We start from the raw sequence: 6334 nt of genomic DNA on the forward strand, positions 1-6334 counted from the left end.
CCAGATCATGCTTCCTAATCATAGGTGTCCCTTAGGGTTCTGGCCTGGGCACTCTTCTTTCTCTACACTACTTCTACTGGTGATCTCATCAGCTCCTACGGATTTAATAACTATAACAACGATTCTCAAATCTACCTACTATGCCCCAATCTCTCTCTTGGCCTCCAATCTCACATCTCCGACTGCCTTTAGACGTCTCAGACTGGAAATTCAAAAGATAAATTAAAACTCAATGACTAAATTAGAACTCCCATCCCAGTCTCATCACTGTTTATCTACCTCCCATGTCCTATCTGTTGCTAAGGCCTGTCAATCTCACACTTTCAACGTCTTTTGAATATATCCCCATTTTTCCTTCAACACTGTCATTCCTCTAGTGCAGGCTCTCACCACCTTACACAGCAGTAGCCTACTTTGGCAAGGAGAGGAGGTATCTGCCTGTCTCAAGTCTCTCCATATTACGATGGACGCTACCTTAAGTCACTAAAGTGATTTCCCTAAAGACCTGTGTGATTTGATCATGTTGCTTCCCTACTCAATAAACTCCAGTGGCTCTCTATTGCCTCCAGGATCAAATACAAAATGGTCTATTTAGCATTCAAAGCCCTTCATAATCTAGCCCCCTCCTACCTTTTCAGTTGTCTTACACCTTATCCCCCAATACACGCTCTTCCAATGTAGTGACGTTGGCCTCTTCTCTCTTGGTTCAGGGCATTTTCTCTAGCTGTCCCCTGTGCCTGGAACACTCTCCTCTGCTCTGACAACAATACCCAACCAAAATCCCACCTACTACAGGAAGACTTCCTTAACCCTTCTTAATTCCAATGCCTTTCCTCCATTAATTATTTCCTATTTATCCTGCATATAGCTCATTTTGTATATATGTTTCCATGTTGTCTCCCTCATTAAACTGTGTGGTCCTCGAAGGCAGGGACTGTTTCGCCTCTTTTTGTATTTCTAGTGCTTAGCACAAAGCCTGGCACATAATGAATGTTTACTAACTGAGGAACAGTTTGTTTTTTCCTAAACATACCATTATACTTTCTGAACACTACTAATGCTTATTTTACATTGTTCTACTGGTTAATTAACTGCACGTGACCTTTCAGCAGCTATTCCTACTAACCTAGGACTCCCAGAAGAGCTTGGTGTCATCTACAGTGGTTATCCGGTAGAGGAGAAAGAATAATGGATTTCGGTGGTGCCTTTCTCAATTACGTATTAAGAATTCTTTCCCTGTTTTCAGAGGTACAGGGCTATGGATGTGAAGTACTGCATATTTTCAAGTTAGAATGATGTGTTGGTTAATAATGCCCCTCCTCAACCCCGTTATTCTTTGTTATAAGGGAGGACTTTCTAGGTGAGGGTAGAAAGTATTACATTGAGAAATCAAGTGATATAAAGAGACCTAAAAGAAGGAACTCTCCCCCCTAGTCAAACAAGGGAAAGTACTGATCAAGGACAAAAGACAATTTTGAACACATAGTTATCACCCATCGACAGACACCTTAATTTGGACCTCAGAGTTCAATACTTCAAGCCTCTAATTTTACATGAAGAAACTAAGGCCTGGGGAAGTTAAGTCATTTGCCCCAGTCACATAGGCAATAAGCACCGGAAGCAATGTTTGAACCAAGGTCTTCATATGCCAAAGGAATTCACAGTCTCCCTAACTAAAAATGTTTGGTACTAATAAAATCAGTGCATATTGAATGAGAGAAGCAACACTACTCTAGCAAGTATCACTAAGAGAAGTCTCATATCCAGGATTTATAAGAAATTCACTAAAATAGAAAAGACCAAAAGCTATACCCAAATAAGCAGTAAAAGAAATAGAAAGTTTTCAAAAGAAGAACTACCAACTATTAATGACTACAGAAAACACACACTAAATTACTAATAAGAGAAATACAAGTTACAAAAACTCTGAGACTTCATCTAAGACTCAGCAAATTGGCAAAGATAAGAAAAAATGGAAATTATGCTAGAGGAAAAGTGGAAAAATAGACACACTAATACACTGTTGGTGAAGCTGTGAATTGCTCTAACCATTTTGGAAAACGTTCTGGAATTATTCAAGAAAAAACTGTCTAAATTAACAGCTTTGGATGCAAAAATGTCTTTACTGAGTATACACCTCAAGGAAGACAAAGACAGAAAAGTTCCATAAGATGTCAAAATATTCATAGTAGTAGCAAAGATGTGGAAACAAAGTAGGTGCCTGTGATTGGGGGAATATATGAACTAATGGTGGAATATGAATTCAAGTATTATTCAGTAAGATATGATGAATTAGAATTCAGAGAAACATGAGATTTACATAAATTGGTGCAGAGTAAAATCAGCTTAACTAAAAAAACAATCTACAAAATTGTTACAATAATCTAAATAAAAAGAATACCAAAAAGAAAGTAGATCTCTGAGCAACTATTAACTAATTTTGGTCTCAGAAAACAAATAATGAAATACGCCTATCTTCTCTGGGCAAGAAAGGTGTGTCCAACATTGTAACACTGTCCAAAGAAGTCATTGTAGAGGTTGTCATTCTTAACCGTTTTTCTTTGTTACAAGAAAGGATTCAATTATGGGTGGGTGGAAACATCCAGAAATGACTATGATGTACAGTAACAAGTATTTACCAATATCTGACACCTACTATGTGACAAGTATTGTGTTAAGTGCTGGAGATACAAAGAAAGGTAAGAGCCAGTACCTGTTCTCAAGAAGTTCATTATTTAACAACATATAAACAAGTATGGACAAACAATGTAGACAGGATAAAATTAGAGATTGTCAACAGAGGGAAGGCACCAGAATTAAGGGGGATCAGGAAATACTTCCTAAATGGTAGTATTTTAGCTGGGACTTGAAGGAAGTCAGGGAGGACAACCAGTGAAAACACTTGGGAATCAATAAATAAGATTGTCTTGCGTGAGGAAGGTGAAGGAAGCCAAAGTCAGTGGATCACTGAGTACATGGCATGAAGTATGGCATAAGAAGGGTGTGTGGGTGGGTAGGGGTGTGTGTGTGTGTGTGTGTGTGTGTGTGTGTGTGTGTGTGTGTGTGTGTGTGTGTGTGTGTGTGTGTGCAAACACAGGGACCAGCATGCTATAACAATACCCCCACAATGAGGTGATCCAAGGAATACACCTAGAGGGGACCTTAAAGATTATCTGCTCTACCCCTCACATTTGAGAGATGGAGCAAAGCACTGCACTCTACAGCCTCTGTGAGTCCCCTGTGGTCCTCCCATGGATGACTTTAGTTACAATGACAGTCCACCATCCCATTCACTGTACATGGCAATGGTACTACGTCTCACTCTTAGGTTCCTTCACAACTTAGTGCCCATACTCTGTTGTTCCAATGACTTATTTACCTTCATTAACTGGCTATAGAAGATCTGTTATTTGTCAATAACTTACCCCTCTAACCTATCCACTTGAGAACACAACATGGACAACAGGGTAAGCCTAACTTCGACTCTACCTTTACAGCCCACGTCGGAGGTTTACTGCTTGTCTGACATTGGCAAGTCACCAGCCCCCTTCCCACCCACCCCACTAAAGCAACACTCTCTTACTCAGGGACGTGGCCTGGACGACCTCTGACTTTCCTTCCAGCTCCATCCATGATCCCACAGCGTCTTTTTCTATTAAAAGGAGACAAATAACTTAACCTAACACAAATGTTTCCTCATTGGTCACTCCCAAACAATCTACAAGTAAACGAGTAAACTGGGGGAATCTGAAGATCCTCTTTTTACAAACACTGGAATCCCTTGGAAAAAGGTTTTTAAATTTTTTTTTTTTTGCTGCCTAATTTCTTTTTTAGGTAATGTTAAACCTAAGCTTCTGTCCCAAGTTAAAATAACTCTCCACGTCACTATTTTCATTACTCTCCACGAGGCACTCACATGGAAAACCTGGCCTATTCTCATCATTCTGCACTAGGCATCCACTCCACATCTAAGTTTTCATTAAAATCTTGTGTGGGCTGGGGTCCACATAGGTTCTGTATTCAATTGGATTGTAAGTTCTTGGTGGCCACTCAAGAGAGAGTATGGTATGATATGATAACCACAATAACCAGTATTTCTTTTAATAATCTATTAGTGGTACTTCTCAAAATAACCTATTCCTTGTGAACGTCTAGCCAGTCCTGTGACTTTTTCACTTGCAAAACTCTTTCCTTGTTATCTCATTTGATTCTTACAACAACTCTGTGGAACAGGTGCTACTATTATCTCCATTCTGCAAATGAGGAAACTGAGGCAGAGAAAGGTTAGGAGATGCCCAGGGTCACATGAGATAGGGACTCAAATCTTTCTGATTGCAAGTCTAGCACTCTATCCATACCCAGCTGCCTCCTTAAGACTCCAGTTAGGAAAATCTGGGTCCAAATCCAGTCTCTGACTAGCTGTCTGACCTTGGGGAAGCCCTAACCCTTCATGGATCTCGGTTTCAAAGAGTTAGACTCAATGACCTCTTAGGATCCTTCAGCTCTATCTCTGTGACCCCATGCACCATCACTATCCTGAATAGCATTCAGTACCCAACAAAACAGTGGTGTTAGGATGAGTTCACAATCTCATGCTTGCAGTCTGTGTTTGGAACAGTTTGCTGCTCCATTACGGTCACATTTTCACCTGGCTCTATCCAAAATAATCTGTTGGTTGTGAATATTTCTAGCCAGTCCTAAGTCCCTTATAAAACTGAATAAGCACTCCATATTGGCCATAGTTCGGCAGGAGTTTCAAAAATCAAGATTCTATGAGAGGTAAATTGTAAAGTAAAACTACAGAGTTCAAGTGTTCAGAACAAAACTTACTAAAAGCTCTGTCAGATAACTAGCTTGGTAGTATTATGCACGTGGGAGGGGGTTAATAAACGCTTGGAATCTGGAAGAGAAATAAATAAGATCTTGAATTCTACTGTTCATTATTTGGGTCACGGGGGAAGGTACGAGAAACAGCTAGACTGCCAAACAGATGAGGTTGGGATTTGGAGTCTGTAAGACTTGAGTTCAAATCTTGACTGGGTGGGTCCAGCTGCAAGTGCCTGAGCAGCCGCTGACCTTCTGTGACTCAACTTCCCAACCTGTAAAAGGAGGATGATTACACGGCACCTACCTCACCAGGTAGTGAGGATAGAATGAGTTAACTCATGGAAAAGGCTTCGCCAACTCCCGAGACTATGCAAACGCTTTTATTAGAGCTCCAGATCACGACTCCCAGTCCAAGGGAGTGCCAAGCCAAAGGGAGGCGCACCAGTCACTGGCCGTGCCGCCTCCCCCGCTCCCAGGTGAGCGCGGCCACCAGGTGCCAGCGCGGCTCCGAGCCGCCCCTCCTCGGGCTCCCCCTCGGCGACAACGGAAGTAGTTCAGCTTCCACCAGCCAACCCAGGAAGGAATGTCAAAATACAATGACACAGGCGGAGATACCCCGAACAGGGCTAGGCGACGTGAGGGGGCGGCCCACGCCGCGAAAGCCGCACACGTGGGAGCCCGGCGCCCCCCCGCCCCGGCCCCGCGGTCCGCGCCCGCTCAGGCCGCGATGGGCCCTCGCAGGGACGCCTGACAAGGCCCGGGAAAACACCGTCTTTAAGTTGGGACGGCATCCAAAACCCTCCCTCGCCTCCCCCTCCCCGGGATTCCCCAGCCCGATTCGCCGCCCCCCCCCAGCCCACACACGTGTTAGCCCGACACCGCCCCACCGGGTCCCACGTGCGCTGGGTCCATCACACTCCCCACGTGTGGGCGCCCCACGGGCCTTCGCGGTCGCCGGGGTCACCGCGTGACCCTCGGGTCCCGGGAGGGGGAAGGAAGGAAAGGGAAAAGTCCAAGGTGTGGAAGTGTCCCGGACAGCAGAAGAGCCCACGCCCCTCCTCCCTAACCTCCCACCCTCTTCCCCCCTCCCCAAAACCTCAGGGCTGGGGGCGACGGCCCCTTTAAGACGCGGCCCTGTAGCCGCCCGCGGAGGGGGGTGCAGTGCGGCCTACGCCCCCCAGGCCGCCTGCCCACGCCTAGCGGACTCACCTCCGGCCGCAGGGCCCCGCCGCCGCAACCGCGGCGGCGGCGGAGGGGGGGGAGTGAGCGGAGTGCGGGCGGGGGCCGAGGGGGGGGTCGCCCCGCCGATGGTGGCGCCGCCGCTCGCTCGCTGGGGCCGCGGCTCGGTGACTACGCTGGGCGCGGACGCTCCTCGCTCCCTCGCTCAGCGGCTCCTGGGACCCCAAGATGGCGGCGGCGCTGAGGCGGCTGCGGGCGCTGGGCCGGCGGCGGCGGCGGCCACTTTCACTCACTGAGAGGAGCGGAGCAGGGACACGGGGAGCCATGG

At 46.1% G+C, this 6334-nt stretch overlaps 1 protein-coding gene across 1 annotated transcript in view; it reads right to left on the reverse strand.

Moving 5' to 3' along the window:
- Positions 1–6132, reverse strand: part of INO80 (INO80 complex ATPase subunit) — a 113226-nt gene extending 107094 nt beyond the window's left edge. Inside the window, exon 1 of the mRNA XM_072622729.1 lies at positions 6037–6132. The gene's annotated coding sequence lies outside the window, so the exon portion shown is untranslated. The remainder of the gene's footprint in view (positions 1–6036) is intronic.
- Between the last annotated feature and the right edge of the window lie 202 nt (positions 6133–6334).

The sequence above is a fragment of the Notamacropus eugenii genome, chromosome 7, assembly GCF_028372415.1.
Source record: "Notamacropus eugenii isolate mMacEug1 chromosome 7, mMacEug1.pri_v2, whole genome shotgun sequence".
Lineage (NCBI taxonomy): Eukaryota > Metazoa > Chordata > Mammalia > Diprotodontia > Macropodidae > Notamacropus > Notamacropus eugenii.